Genomic DNA, 15,721 nt, shown 5'->3' on the forward strand with positions numbered 1-15,721 from the left:
TTCCTATCAGCATAGGTCAGATTAAAGATTCCAATTGTCTAGGGAACTCAGCATTGGAATTCCAAAGGATGTATGTATATTTTTGTCACCATCCCTATGCAGTGGACTTTGTGGATTTTTCACCTCTCTATATTTAAAAAAAAAAATCAAAAATAAAACACTTCATTGAGGTATAATTTATACACAATAAAATCCAGCAATTTAAAGTATATACTTTACTGAGTACTAACAGATACATACTGTTATGCAGTCGCTACCACAACCACAGTACAGAACATTTCATCACGCCAAGACATTCCCTGTGTCCCTTTGCAGTCAGTCCTCACCTCCCAGCCCTTAGCCCCTGACAATCATTGATTTGCTTTCTATCCCTATAATTACACCTCTTCTAAAATTTCAGATAAGTGGACTTATACAGTATGTAGTCTTTGTGTCTGGTTTCTTTCACTCTGCATAATGCTTCTGAGATTCGTCCAGGTTGCTGCTTGTATCACTAGGTTGTTCCTTTTATTGCTGAGTGGTATTCTGTTACCTGGACATGGCACCATTTGTTTATCCATTTACCAGCTGATTTATTAGGGTTGTTTCCAAGGTTTGACTGTTATGAATATAGCTGCTATACATATTTGTATGGACACATGTTTTCATTTCTTTTGGGTAAATCTAGGAGTGGGATTGCCAGTTCATAAAGTAAATGTATGTTAACTTTCTAAAAAACTGCCAAACTGTTTTCCAAAGTGGCTATGCCATTAGGCATTCCCACCTCCAACATATGAGGTTGTGATTGCTCCACATCCTTGTAACATTTGGCATTATCATTCTGTTTAAATTGCATTGTGTTGTGGGTTTTTTGCTGTTGTTGTTGTTTTCATTTCTCTAATGCCTAATGATGTTGAGCATTTTATTATTTATAACTCTTCTTTGGTGAAGTGTCTGTTTCAGATCTTATACCCATTTTTAAAATCAGATTTTTTGTGTTCTTATTACTGAGTTGTAAAAGTTGCCATGCCTATTAAAAATCTGCTGGTATTTGGACTGGGGTTGTGTTGGCTCTATAGATCAAGTTGCAGAGAATTGTCATCTTAGCAATATTTAGTTTTCTGATCCATAAACATGCTGTATCTTTGCATTTATATAGGTCTTTAATTTCTCTCAGTAAAGTTTTGTAGTTTCTCAGTGTGTAGCTCTTGCAATTATTTCATTAGATGTATGCCTAAGTATTTAAGATTTTGGTGTTCTTATAAATCATGCTTTTAATTTAAATTTCTAATTGTTCATTCTGGTATATAGAAAAACAAGTGATAGGACCTTGTATCCTGCAATCTTGTTAAATTATTATTTCTAGTAGCTTTATTAGGCTGCAGATAAAGATGGTTTTAGTTCTTCCTTTCTGATTTGTTTACCTTTTATCTCTTTTCTTAGCCATGGCACTGGCTAGGGCCTTTAGTACAATATAGTACAATATTGAATAGAAATGATATGAGTGGGTATCTTTGCCTTATTCCCAATCTTAAGGGAAACCATTAAGTCCTTCTCCATTAAGTATGATGTTAGTCATAGATTTTTCATAGATGCTGTTTATATGGTTTAGGAAGTTCCCTTCTTCTAGTTTCCAGAGAGTGTGTGTGTGTTTGTGTGTGTGTGTGTATTTGTGTTTTAAATCATGAATGGGCATTAAATCTTGTCAAATGTTTCTTCCTCGTCTAGTGAAGTGATTATGGATTTTCTCTTTTTTTTTAATAAATTTATTTTATTTTATTTTTGGCTGCGTTAGGTCTTTGTTGCTGTGTGCGGGCTGTCTCTAGTTGCAGTGAGCGGGGGCTACTCTTTGTTGCAGTGCGCGGGCTTCTCATTGCAGTGGCCTCTCTTGTTGTGGAGCGTCGGCTCTAGGCACGCAGGCTTCAGTAGTTGCAGCTCGTGGGCTCTAGAGCACAGGCTCAGTAGCTGTGGCACACGGGCTTAGCTGCTTCGTGGCATGTGGGAGCTTCCCGGACCAGGGATCGAACCCGGGTCCCCTGCATTGACAGGCGGATTCTTAACCACTGCGCCACCAGGGGAGTCCCTGGATTTTCTCTTTTAGTCTGTTAATATGATGAATTCCACTGACCAATTTTTAGAGAATAAACCAAAATTGTATTCTTGAGATAAGCCCTATATGATCATGATTTTTTATCATTTTATTGGGTTGACCAAAAAGTTTGTTTGGGTTTGTCCATAAGATGGTACAAAACCCCAAACGAACTTTTTGGCCAATCCAATATATACTAGAGGATGTGATTTGCTAAAATTTTCTTCAAAATTTTTGTATCTATATTATAAGGGATGGTGGTCTATAATGGTGTTTTTTCTTAATGTCTTTGGTTTTGTTATCCCTCATAGAATGACTTGGGAAGTGTTCCCTCCTCTTCTATTTTCTCAAAGAGTTTGCATAAAACTGATGTTACTTCTTCCTTAAATGTTTTATAGAATTCACCAGTGAAGCCATATTAAGCTGAAATTTTCTTTGTGGGCAGTTTTTAAACTACAAATTCAATTATCTTAATAGATATAGGGCTATTCATGTTATTTATTTGTTACTGTGTGAGTTTTGGGAGCATGTGTCTTACAAAGTATTTTTCTGTTTCATCCAAGTTGTTGAATTTATTGGCATGGCATTGTTCATTACACTCTGTTATCTTCATTTTCATGTATGCAGGATCTGTAGTGACATCATCGCTTTCATTTCTAATGTTGGTGAATTGTAACCTCTCTATAGTTTTTCTCATCAGTCTGGCTAGAAATTTATAATTTGCTTTTTATCTTCTCAAAGAACCAACTGTTAGTTTCATTTATTTTTCTCTACTATCTTTCTGTTGCCTCTTTCATTAATTTCTGCTCTTTTTCCACCTTTTGCTTACGTTAGTTTATTTGCTCTTTTTAAAAAATTTCTTAAAGTGGAAAATTAGATAATTGATTTAAGGCCTTTCTTCTTAAATATTATTGTTTAATGTTATAACTTTCCCTCTGAGCACTGCCTTAACTGTATCCCACAAATTTTGATGGTTTTTTTTTAACATCTTTATTGGAGTATAATTGTTTACAATGGTGTGTTAGTTTCTGCTTTATAACAAAGTGAATCAGCTATGCATATACATATACCCCCATATCTCCTCCCTCTTGCGTCTCCCTCCCATCCTCCCTATCCCACCCCTCTAGGTGGTCACAAAGCACCAAGCTGATCTCCCTGTGCTATGTGGCTGCTCCCCACTAGCTGTCTATTTAACATTTGGTAGTGTATGTATGTCCATGCCACTCTCTCACTTTGTCCCAGCTTACCCTTCCCCCTCCCCATGTCTTCAAGTCCATTCTCTATGTCTGGGCTTTATTCCTGTCCTGCCACTAGGTTCTTCAGAACCTTTTTTTTTTTTAGATTCCATATATATCTGTTAGCATACGGTATTTGTTTTTCTCTTTCTGACTTACTTCACTCTGTATGACAGACTCTAGGTCCATCCACCTTACTACAAATAACTCAATTTCATTTCTTTTTATGGCTGAGTAATATTCCTTTGTATGTATGTGCCACATCTTTATCCATTCATCTGTCGATGGACACTTCGGTTGCTTCTGTGTCCTGGCTATTGTACATAGAGCTGCAGTGAACATTGTGGTACATGACTCTTTTTGAATTATGGTTTTCTCAGGGTATATATCCAGTAGTGGGATTGCTGGGTCGATGTGTTTTGTTTTTTACTTTCAGTGAAAAGTGTTCCTAATTTTTTAATTTTTCAAAAAAAAATTTCTGATTTTTATTGTGATTTCTTTCTTGATCCATGGAATATTTAGAAATGTGCTGCTTAGTATCTAACTAGTCGGGTATTTTCCAGTATTTTTTTTTCTGTTATTGATATCTAATTTAACTCCACTGCAGTTACAGAATATATTTTGTATGATTTTGATTCTCTTAAATTTGAGACTTACTTTGTCACCCTGAATATGGTTTATCTTGGTAAATATTCCACATGCATTTGAAAAGAATGTGTCTTCTGCTACTGTTGCATGGTATGTCTTATAAATATCAATTAGATTAAGTTGTTTGGTACTTGATTACTCACTGTGTACTCACTGATTATCTTGATATTTGTTCTATAAACTACTGACAAAGGATTGCTGAAGTCTCCAGCTATAATTATATATTTATCTGTTTTTTTCTTCCATTTCTTTTTTTTTTTGGCTGCATTTTGGTTTTTTTTGGTTTGCGGCACATGGGATCTTCGTTGAGGCAATGCGGGATCTTTCGTTGCGGCGTGCGGGCACTTCATTGTGGTGTGCAGGCTTCTCTCTAGTTGTGGTGTGCGGGTCTTCTCTAGTTGTGGCACGCAGACTCCAGGGCATGTGGGCTCTGTAGTTGTGGCACGCAGGTTCCAGAGTGTGTGGGCTCTGTAGTTTCCAGCACGCAGGCTCTAGTTGAGACGCGTGAGCTCAGTAGTTGTGGCACATGGGCTTAGTTGCCCGGCAGCATGTGGGATCTTAGTTCCCTGACCAGGGATTGAACCCACGTCCCCTGCATTGGAAGGCGGATTCTTTACCACTGGACCACCAGGGAAGTCCCTCTTCCACTTCTATGAATATTTTCTTGATGTATTTGAAGCTCTGTTATTAGGTACATACACATTTGTCATTATCAAATGTCTCTCTTTGTTCCAGATATTATTCCTTGTTCTGAAATGTACTTTGTCTGAAAATACTGGTGTCTTCATGGTTTATCTTTTCTATCCTTTTACTTTTAATCTATCTGTGTCTTTGTGTTTATACTGTTACAGTTTATGTGGGACTCCAGTTTCACATATTGATATTGTCTCCCAGGACACTGATGCTCTGTTTATTTCTTTCAGTATTTTTCTCTCTGTGTTATTCATTTAAGACAGTTTCTATTACTGTGTTTCAAGTTCACTGATCTTTTATTCTACAATGTTTAAGCTGTTGCTAATGTCATCCATTGTATTTTTCATTTCACCGATTGTTGTCTTATTTTCTAGAAATTCTATGGTTCTTTATTTATATCTTTCAGTCTCCTCCTGTTCATTCTTAACTTTCTTCTACCTTCTTTAATATATGGAGCATTTTTACAATAGCTTTTTAAAACATCCTTCTCTGCTAATTCCACTATTTTTGTCATTTTTGGCTCTGGTGATGAAACTTATTTTTCCCCCCATTATAGATCTTAGTTTTTCTGCTCCTTTGCATGCCTGGTGATTTTTTTAAAAAATTGAATTCTGTACATCATGTTGTTTACTTTGTTGGATGATGCATTTTGTTGTGTGCCTTACGTAGTGTTGGACTTTTTTCCTGATATATAATTATGTTACTTGGAATTAGTTGGATTGTTTCAAGCCTTGCTTTAAAGCTTTGTTAGGATGAATCCAGAGTAGCCCTACTACCAAGAAGGCAATATGCTCCTCAGGTCATTACCTGATGTCTATTGTATTCTGAGATGTTTTCTCTATTGCTGGTAGGGAACATGAACTGTGTGAGCTGCAGGCACTGTTTGGTATATGGCTTCCTTGGGTTTCTTTCTCTGGACTCAGGTGGTTTTCCCTCACACATGCATAGATCATTACCCAGCTGAAGACTTCAGAGCTCTCTCTCCACTAGCCCCCTCCTCTTGGAAGGAAAATCTAGCTGCCTTGGCCTCCGCGGATTTCAATCTCTATCTCCTCAACTCAGTGAGACTGCTGCACTCTGGATTATCATTTTGTGTTGTACAATGTAGAAACTTCTTCCAGGCAGAAAACTGGAGCAATTGTAGTGCTCGCCTCATTCATTTCCCTTCTCTTGGGGATTATAGTCCTATGTTGCCTAGTGTCCAATGTCTGAAAACCATTACTTTTGTTGTCTGATTTTCTGTTTAAGGCAGAAAGGTAAATCTAGTACCTGTTACTTCATTGTGGCCAGAGGTGGAATTACATACACATTAGCTTGGCCAAACTTAATCCTTCAACTCTCTGGACACACAAATGTGGAATTTTTGTGGTCTAGAATTTAATGGTTAAGGATATATATGACTGCCATAAGTTTGGAAGAACCAGGATGGGAAATGTTTTCAATATAATGTCTAAAATAACTCAGATGACTGCAGTACGGCTGGGAAATTATTCTAACCTGAATGTACTGCTCTGATTTCTTGTCTACAATTGTGGATATATATTAGAATGGTTTAGTAATGTTGAGTGTAGTGTGACAGCACCATTTACGTATAGGAAGCATTTTGAAGGATGGTAGGAGGGGAGGAAGAAGGCTCTGGTCTTGGCTTCCTTTGTTTCTGGGAACAAACCAGTGTTGCTATTATTAGATTTGTTAGAGGGATTATGAGAGCTGAAGTGGTAGGAGACCCCACCATTGGTCCCTTTGAGCAAGACTGAAGGTTGGAGAAGGGCAGGAAGGAGAGAGTCAAAGACCACTATCCATTTCCTTGACTTTCTTTATTTTTAATCAGATGAACTCATTTCTTGCACTGAGAGCTAGCTCCTGATACAAAGGACACCAGTTTTAATGGATGCTCAGATAGAAAAAAGAGATACTAGTTCTCTCTCGTCAGCAATTCTGGAGATGCCTTATAATGGCAACTACCAGGCTCTGGTTGCTAAATACTGGGTTTGCAGCTTTTTAGTATAATCATCCCATTTTAGTTTCAGAGCATATTCTAATTGGATGGTTTTGACTTATTTGGAGTTGTCAGAATCCATATAACATAGCACAATAACCTTAGGGATTTTGAAATGTGTGTCTCAAAATAGAGCTGGAATAAAAAGGAGTAGAATCTGTGTTGGTTTTAAAATCCACTTGGAGCAGAGGAAATTTACAGCTTGGGCTGCTTTGTGGACTCTCCCGACATCACTGCTGATTCTGCACTTTGGGGAACAGGTTGTCATTTCAGTGTTGCCAGGTTGTTCATTTTAAATGATCTGTTCAGAACAAAATACGCTCTGTTAAGAAAACTTTGGGCTAAATTCTTTTACCAAAATAGTTTACATGTCATACTAAAAGATGAGATTTGCCACATCAATAGTATTTTAGGAAAACCAGCTACAATTGATAATGAAGTGCCCTAAATACTTGAAAAGGTATGAGAGTTACAATTCATCAGGAAGCCGTTCATCTCCAGCTTTGTAATATTTTGAAACAGGGCCATCTAGTGGAATTCTCTAACTATGAAAAAATGGGTGCATCCTCTAAGATCTTACATTCAAATTTTTAAAATAAAATAAAAATCTTTTAATCTCAAAATAAAAATTTAAAAATTCTTTGTAACGCCTCTAAATCCAAATGAACTGTTCCTTATATAAATAGTCTGCTCAGAAATAAATATCTTTCCACTCAAATTCCTGTGTTGATTAATCTGATATCATAATCTTTGGGTACACATTCAATTGTTTCTAAAAGTTCTAAATTGTTTACTTTTTTCTCTTCCTATGAAAAACAGCCCCTTCTAGCCAGCCTCCTCTCATGCCTCCCCACCCCTCCACCTCCTCCACCCCTTCCACCAGGAAATCTCATTGAAGAATTAAGGAATGTAAATGTGAGACAGTCTGAGAATTATACAAGACAGTGTATGACGTGATAAAGACCTTTGTTACAAATGTAACTGCAGATGAACGATCAAACACATTGTTGGAATTGTATGAAGTGTCAAAGGGTGTTTCCTTGTACTGACTGGAGAGAACAGGCCCCTAAGGAGAGGTATATACAAATTTCTCCCTAACCAAATGGGATGGAGGGTTTGTTCACCAAACACATTTTGTTCTGTTCCTGGAAACTTAGCTAAATTACATTTCGCAGCATCCCCTGCAATTCAGTGGGGTCCTGTGATTGAGTTCTGGCAAATGGAATGTGGATGGATAAGATATACAGCCCTTCCAGTCCTGACTCTTAAGATACCCTGCACCAACCTCCATGTTTCTTTAGTCTCCCTATCAATCGCCATCTGGTGGGTGTCATTGCCCCCGTGGACAACAGGAACATTTATCAACTTGAGTACTTCAATGTCTGTGTGGAGCCTACCCCTGCCCTCTGATCAACCTATAACAACTGTGACATGTACATGAAATATGCTTTTATCATTTTAAGCCAATGAGACTTGAGGATTTTTTGTTGATTACCCTGATAAATACAGGAGAGAAGAAACAATGGAGGAAAGAAAGAAGATGATGTGAGAGAAGGGCAATAAGGTCCACATTTCCTTCAGAGACACTGGGGAGCATTCTGACTCTTCTCCAGGTTTCAGAGTAAGCACATGGTTGAGGAGTTCTGAAAACATCTAGCAGAACAGCTGGAAGGAGAAGCACAGAGTGCTTCCAGATAGGGTTTGAGGTGATGGGGTCAGAAAGGTGGGCTGTGGATAGAGATGATGAAGCTTGGACAGAGATGCTCCCCACAGCTTGAGACATGGTGACTGCAGTGTGAAGTGTTTACAGTATGAGAAATGGAACAGGGCTTGTCAGCTTTAGCCACGAGGCATTTACTTATGTTATCACGTGTTGTTTCAGGCTAATTAAAATTCTCAGTTAACTCTTTTCCAAGATGTCCTACAAGATGTGGTTATGTGCCTGACTCCATATAGTAATTGGTGTTCCAGGTATATTCAGGCTGGGCAGAGTGGGATATAGGAAAACCCTTCACCTGAGCCACTAGTGGAAGCAGTACTTGGCACACGTTTAACACACAAGGAGTCCTTTATTTATTTTTAACATCTTTATTGGAGTATAATTGCTTTACAATGGTGTGTTAGTTTCTGCTGTATAACAAAGTGAATCAACTATACATATATCCCCATATCTCATCCCTCTTGCGTCTACCTCCCACCCTCCATATCCCACCCCCTAGGTGGACACAAAGCACCAAGCCGATCTCCCTGTGCTATGTGGCTGCTTCCCACTAGCTATATATTTTACATTTGGTAGTGTATGTATGTCCATGCCACTCCCTCACTTCGTCCCAGCTTATCCTTCCCTGTTCCCATGTCCTCAAGTCCATTCTCTACATCTGGTCTTTATTCCTGTCCTGCCACTAGTTCTTCAGAACCTTTTTTTTTTTTTTTTTTTTTAGATTCCATATATATCTGTTAGCATATGGTATTTGTTTTTCTCTTTCTGACTTACTTCACTCTGTATGACAGACTCTAGGTCCATCCACCTCACTACAAATAACTCAATTTCATTTCTTTTTATGGCTGAGTAATATTCCATTATATATATGCGCCACATCTTCTTTATCCATTCATCTGTCGATGGACACTTAGGTTGCTTCCATGTCCTGGCTACTGTAAATAGTGCTGTAATGAACATTATAGTACATGTCTATTTTTGAATTATGGTTTTCTCAGGGTATTTGCCCAGTAGTGGTATTGCTGGGTCATATGGTAGTTCTGTTTTTAGTTTTTTAAGGAACCTCCATACTGTTCTCCATAGTGGCTATATTAATTTACATTCCCACCAACAGTGCAAGACTGTTCCCTTTTCTCCACACCCTCTCCAGCATTTATTGTTTGTAGATTTTTTGATGATGGCCATTCTGACTTGTGTGAGGTGATACCTCATTGTAGCTTTGATTTATATTTCTCTAATAATTAGTGATGTTGAGCATCTTTTCATGTGTTTGTTGGCAATCTGTGTGTCTTCTTTGGAGAAATGTCTATTTAGTTCTTCCACCCATTTTTGGATTGGGTTGTTTGTTTTTTTGATATTGAGCTGCATGAGCTGCTTGTATAGTTTGGAGATTAATCCTTTGTCAGTTGCTTCATTTGCAAATATTTTCTCATATTCTCAGGTTTGTCCTTTCCTCTTGTTTATCGTTTCCTTTGCTGTGAAAAAACTTCTAAGTTTCATTAGGTCCCATTCATTTATTTTTGTTTTTATTTCCATTTCTCTAGGAGGTGGGTCAAAAATGATCTTGCTGTGATTTATGTCATAGAGTGTTCTGCCTGTGTTTTCCTGTAATATTTTTATAGTGTCTGGCCTTACATTTAGGTCTTTAATCCACTTTAAGTTTAGGTTTTAGGAAGTGTTCTAATTTCATTCTTTTACATGTAGCTGTCCACTTTTACCAGCACCACTTATTGAAGAGGCTGTCTTTTATCCATTGTATATTCTTGCCCCCTTTGTCAAAGATAGGGTGACCATATGTGTGTGGGTTTATCTCTGGGCTTTCTATCCTGTTCCATTGATCTATATTTCTGTTTTTGTGCCAGTACCATACTGTCTTGATTATTGTAGCTTTGTAGTATAGTCTAAAGTCAGGGAGCCTGATTCCTCCAGCTCCATTTTTCCTTCTCAAGATTGCTTTGGCAATTCGGCATCTTTTGTGTTTCCATACAAAATGTAAAATTTTTTGTTCTAGTTTTGTAAAAATTGCCATTGGTAGTTTGATAGGGATTGCATTGAATCTGTACATTGCTTTGAGTAGTACAGTCATTTTCACAATGTTGATTCTTCCGATCCAAGAACATGGTATATCTCTCCATCTGTTTGTATCATCTTTAATTTCTTTCATCAGTGTCTTATAGTTTTCTGCATACAGGTCTTTTGTCTCCTTAGGTTGGTTTATTCCTAGGTATTTTATTCCTTTTGAGGCAATGTTAAATGGGAGTGTTTCCTTAATTTCACTTTTAGATTGTTTGTTGTTAGTGTATAGGAATACAAGAGATTTCTGTGCATTAATTTTGTATCCTACTACTTTACCAAATTCATTGTTTAGCTCTAGTAGTTTTCTGGAAGCATCTTTAGGATTCTCTATGTATAGTATCATCTCATCTACAAACAGTGACAGTTTTACTTCTTATTTTCTGATTTGGATTCCTCTTATTTCTTTTTCTTCTCTAATTGCTGTGGCTAAAACTTCCAAAACTATGTTGAATAATTGTGATGAGAGTGAACACCTTGTCTTGTTCCTGATCTTAGAGGAAATGGTTTCAGTTTTTCACCATTGAGAATGATGTTGGCTGTGCATTTGTCATACATGGCCTTTATTATGTTGAGGTAGGTTCCCTCTATGCCCACTTTCTGGAGATTTTTTATCATAAATGGGTGTTGAATTTTGTCAAAATCTTTTTCTGCATCTATTGAGAATATCATATGGTTTTTATCCTTCAACTTGTTAATATGGTGCATCACATTGATTGATTTCCGTATATTGAAGAATCCTTCATTTCCTGGATAAACCCCACTTGATCATGGTGTATGATCCTTTTAATGTGCTGTTGGATTCTGTTTGCTAGTATTTTGTTAAGGATTTTTGCATCCATGTTCATCAGTGATATCGGCCTGTAGTTTTCTTTTTTTGTGTGACATCTTTGTCTGATTTTGGTATCACAGTGATGGTGGCCTTATAGAATGAGTTTGGGAGTGTTCCTCCCTCTGCTATATTTTGGAAGAGTTTGAGAAGGATAGGTGTTAGCTCTTCTCTAAATGTTTGATAGAATTTGCCGGTGAAGCTATCTGGTTCTGGGCTTTTGTTTGTTGGAAGATTTTAAATCACAATTTCAATTTCAGTGCTTGTGATTGGTCTGTTCATATTTTCTATTTCTTCCCGGTTCAGTCTCAGAAGGTTGTGCTTTTCTAAGAATTTGTCCGTTTCTTCCAGGTTGTCCATTTTATTGCCATAGAGTTGCTTGCAGTAATTTCTCATGATCTTTTGTATTTCTGCAGTGTTGGTTGTTACTTCTCCTTTTTCATTTTTAATTCTGTTGATTTGAGTCTTCTTCCTTTTTTTCTTGATGAGTCTGGCTAATGGTTTATTAATTTTGTTTATCTTCTCAAAGAACCAGCTTTCAGTTTTATTGATCTTTGCTATTGTTTCCTTCATTTCTTTTTCATTTATTTCTGATCTGATCTTTATCTGTGGCACATGGTGTGTGATATTCTGCCTCTGTTAGTAATGAACTTCACCATGAAGTTGCTCATTATATTAGTTTCTGTACACCCCTAAAACATTGGTTTAAAAAAAAAAAGCTTCAGAATAGGGATTTGTAGGAGAATGCCCCCTCTTAAGCAGCTTCACAGATTTTTCTGACCAACATAAGCAAGCATCCTTTTCCCCTTTGCCGTTTTGGAAATAATGATGCCTTGTATGGTAGGATGATACAGTGTTTTTCTTTAAAGCAGAAGTACAAGATGAAAGAATCTTACTGGGAGATAAAGGAATTTGTAGGGAAATTAAATATTTTTTTAAACAGTAGCCTTAAGCAGTACTTAAAGTGAAGACAGCACAAGGGTTTTTAAATTTTGACTGAAGGAAGGAAAGGGAACTTTGATGTGGAACGCTCATCTCAATTCCTGCTGGCAGACTCAGACTCGTGTGTGTGTGTGTGTGTGTGTGTGTGTGTGTGTGTGTGTATGTGTGTGTGTGTGTGTGTGCACGTGTTGGGAGGGAGCGGAGGTCCTGCACACAGTTCAGCCTTCTGTCCCACATCACCTGAAATCCATGGCCTCAATCTCATGTCTTCCCCAACTAGTGCACTCTTGCAGGGGTCAAACTGAACTGGCTTATAAAAACATAGCTGGAAGTATAGACCCTTATTAGACAGATCCAATGTTGAAGAGGTAAGTTTACTGACAGAAGACAACTTCTCGCTTTATCCCCTGGCCCCTTCTTTTCCCTGTCCACCATGCCTTAGCTCTTTCCAAGTTTTATGTGCTGGTTAATTAGACCTTATATAAAACCTAATTTAATTGATTTTATGATTTTTCAGAAAGTTAGAGTGACCTCTTGTGGGAATATCAAGTAGTTAATCCAGGTGCTGCCAACCGTCTGATTTTGTGAGTCCATTTCCTAGGTGTGTTGAGCTGGACATGCTCCCCAATTGTGCTTTATTTTTCTTAAACTCATCTTGATGGATTTCACAGCCATAGGTAAATGGGAAGGGGTGGAAATATGTTAGGCAGTAGCCAGTGGTATAGGAATATATTTTCCAAAACAATGTTGATTTCATTTCTTTGTTTTCCTTTTTAAATGTGGTGATGGTGGAAAGTGGGGGAAAGTGTGGTAGGGCTCCAGAGCAAGTCAGCATGAAGGCCCCGGATTCAAGAAACTGCTAGGGGTCTTTTAACTCTACTCACAAAGGAAACGCTTATTTGGGCTCTCAAATGCCTCACTGCGGACCTAAACACAGCCCTTCTGGAGATAATTAGCACTCAGGGACTTACACTTGTTTTTTGCTGTTGTTGTTTGTGGCTTTAATTCTTTTTTAAAAAAATTTTTTATTGGGGTACAGTTGATTTACAATGTTGTGTTAGTTTCAGGTGTACAGCAAAGTGGATCTGTTATACATGTACATATATCCACTCTTTTAGATTCTTTTCCCATATAGGCCATTACAGTGTATTCAGTAGGGATCTCATCATGACAGAGTTGAGAGCCTAACCTAAGTCAGCTGCATAAATCTTTAAAATTCTTTTATTTGGAAGAATTTCAGACATATGCAAAATAGTATATGAGAGGAGAATAATGAACCCCTACTTACCTATCAGTCGGCTTCAAGAATTACCACTCATTACTAATTTTATTTTCGCCATACTTCTTTCCTCCCCCTTCCATCGTTTAGAAGAAATCGCAGGCGTCATACCCTCTCTTTCATAAGTATTTTAGAAGGTATCTCTAACAGATAAGAACTCCCCTTTAAAAATATAACCACAATATCACCACCCATAAAAATGAACAGAAATTTCTTAATATCATAAAAGATTGAGGTAGTGTTCAAATTTCTCTCATTGTCTCCTTTTTTTAAAAAATAATTTTTTTAGAGCAGTTTTAGGTTTACAATAAAATTGAGAGAAATGTATAGAGATTTCCCACATATCCCCTGTTCTCACACATGCGTAGTCTCCCCCATTACCAACACCACTCACCAGAATAGTACTTTTTTTTTAAACAAGGATGAACCTACGTCGACACATCATAATCACCCAAAGTCCATAGTGTTCACTCTTGGTGTTGTGAATTCAATGGGTTTGGACAAATGTATAATAACATATCCATTGTTATAATAGTATCATACAGAATATTTTCACTGCCCTAAAAATCCTCTGTGCTCTGCCTGTTGGTGTCCCCACCACCCCCTTGGCAACCGCTAATCTTTTATTGTCTCCATAGTTTTGTTTTTTAGAGAATGTCATAGAGTTGGAATCATACAGTATGTAGCCTTCTCAGCTTTGCTTCTTTCACTTAGCTATATGAAATTAAGAGTCCTCCGTGTACTTTCAAGGCTTGAGAGCTCAGTTCTTTTTGTCACTAAATAATATGCCATTGTCTGGATGTACCACAGTTTATTTAACCATTCACCTACTGGAGGACATCTTCGTTGCTTTCAAGTTTGGCAATTATGAATAAGGTTACTGTAAATATTTGTGTGCATGTTTTTTTGTTGATGTAAGTTTTCAACTCCTTTGGGTAAATACCAAAGCACAAAATTGTTGGCTTTTATTATAAGGGAATGTTTCATTTTGGAAGAAGACTCCAAACAGTCTTCCAAAGTAGCTGTGCCATTTTGCATTCCCACCAGCAGTGAATGAGAGTTCTTGTTCCTTCACATCCCTCTCCCACAGCATTTGATGTTGTCAGTGTTCCAAATTTTGGCCATTCTAATAGGTGTGTAGTGGTATTTCATTGTTTTAATTTGCATTTCCCTGATGACATATGACGTGGAGCATCTTTTCATATGCCTACTTGCCATCTGTATAGCTCCTTTGGTGAGGTGTCTGTTAAGGTCTTTGGCCAATTTTTAAATTGGGTTGTTTGTTTTCTTATTAAGTTTTTTCTCCTAATCTATAGGTTCTCTCTCTCTCTTTCCCCTCCATATATTTTTGTTTAAGAAACTAAGCTGCGTGTCTAAAGTTTCTACAATATAGATTTGTCTGAATGTATCATTTTGGTGTCATATAAGGAGTTTCTCTCTCCCCTATATTTCCTTTAAGTGAGTGGGTAGATTGAGAAACTTGATCAGATTCAAGTTCAACTTTTTGTTTGGCAAGGCTACTTCACAAGGCAGTGAGGCAGTCTTCCACCAGGAGGCGCAGTTGCTCTCTTTTTGGGATGTCAACCTCCAGATAATCAGGGGCATTGATTGATTAATAAACCAACGGTTGCAAAACAGTGATATTCTAACTGCATCCATTCTTCTTTTATTAGGTTTTTATGTTCCTTTGAATAAATTTCCCCTCATCAACTATTTTGTTACTTTAAGATGTTACTTTAAGATATAAAGAGGACAGAAAAATGCTTGATTTTTCCTGTACTTATCAGTTTTCAAAATAATGAGTTGGTTCCCTAATACTATCAAGAAGTGATCAATAAGTTTTTAAAAAATCATGAAATTATGTATGTGAATGTATTTGATATTTTTCATTCCACTGAAGTCACTATACTTATTGACCAACGTAAGTCTATTGAAGTTCTCTCCTGAATCTTTTTGACATGACCCTACTAGTCTTTAAAAACTTCCCTGCTTTCTGCTAAGACAAGCTGTTCCAGGCTTATTTTATATTTCTTAACTCGAACCTGAAATTAGCTATTTCTCCAAGGTTATGGTTCTCACAGTGTGATCTGGGAGCCCCTGGGAGTCCCTGTGATCCTTTCATGGGGTTTGTGAGGTCAAAATTATTTTCATATTAATACTAAGGGCTATTTGCCCTTTTAAACTTTCATTTTCTCACAAATATATACAGAGTTTCCCAAAGGTTACATGATGTGC

This window comes from Tursiops truncatus, chromosome 6 (assembly GCF_011762595.2).
Source record: "Tursiops truncatus isolate mTurTru1 chromosome 6, mTurTru1.mat.Y, whole genome shotgun sequence".
In the NCBI taxonomy this organism is placed as follows: Eukaryota; Metazoa; Chordata; class Mammalia; order Artiodactyla; family Delphinidae; genus Tursiops; species Tursiops truncatus.